Source organism: Podarcis melisellensis (assembly GCF_964234715.1).
Source record: "Podarcis melisellensis genome assembly, chromosome: 5".
In the NCBI taxonomy this organism is placed as follows: domain Eukaryota; kingdom Metazoa; phylum Chordata; class Lepidosauria; order Squamata; family Lacertidae; genus Podarcis; species Podarcis melisellensis.
This window is the reverse complement of record NC_138537.1, coordinates 36390804-36391889: the sequence shown is the minus strand read 5'-3', so window position 1 is coordinate 36391889 and position 1086 is coordinate 36390804.

Below are 1086 nucleotides of genomic sequence, written 5' to 3'. Positions count from 1 at the left end.
GTTAAGCGAAATGGGATGATTTCAATGTTACATGGTTTCCATTCATTATATTAATAAATCCTATAGTCTCCCTAGGCCACCAGCACCCCCAAAAGCAATATGGCGGGGCTACCTCCAATAATGAGAATGATGACAGTAGAACTCACTTTAGGTTTATTGACACTTTATTTTATTCAGCAGTCATGTTGTTCTTTTCATATTTATTTCTTTTTGTTGTTGTTTTATACAAACATTGGTTCTGTCATACGTAACGGTGTAGAACAAAAACAAGAGTCTTGCTGCAGCACCTTAAAGACTAACGAATTTTATCATGGTGTAACATTTTTCGGTGGACCAGAACTGACTTCATCAGGTGCAGGGAGTGTCATTCTCCAGTTAACAGCAATGAAATGCCGAAGTGCAGCCAGTGATAATTCAATCAGCACTTAATATATGTACAAAACGACCCTTCGCAACGTCAGAAATCGGTGATGACACTGTGCAGGCGGCACCTACACAGAGCAGGTTCCTTCGCAGGAATTCTTAAAATCAGCTTTGCAGCTGAGTTGCTCTCACTCTTACCAGAGATCCAATATGCGTTGACTTACACCCGGGGAAATCGCGCACAGGATCCCATCTCGGGGAGGTGAATCTCAGCGTTCATTGAAATGGGACGTCACGGTATACAGAAGGGAGGGGGCGCGGTGGGCAAAAAAAAAGCCCCAAACCCCACCTCTAGCTCGCAGGAGCCCGCCTGCCCCTTGTGGACCCTTTTGCGCAAGCGCAGGAGGAAAGAGAGGCGGGCTGCCGCGTCCGCCGGCGCTGCGCGCACGCGCACTGGACTAGGGAGGCTAGGCCTCGCTCGCTCGCTCGCTCTCCTGACTCGGCTCCGCCGGAGGGGCGGGCGGAAAGGGGGGGGGGTGCGCGCGCGCGCACGGAGGGAAAAAAAGCGAGAGAGAGAAGGGAAAAGAAAAGAGGCTGCTCCATGACTCCCGGCCCTGAGAGCGCGGGCGCGCGCCGCGGCCGGAGCATGAGCGGCCGCCGCCGAGTGTGAGGGGCTCGCGGGTGGGGAGGGGCGCCGGGTTCCCTCCCCGCCCCGCCGAGGGA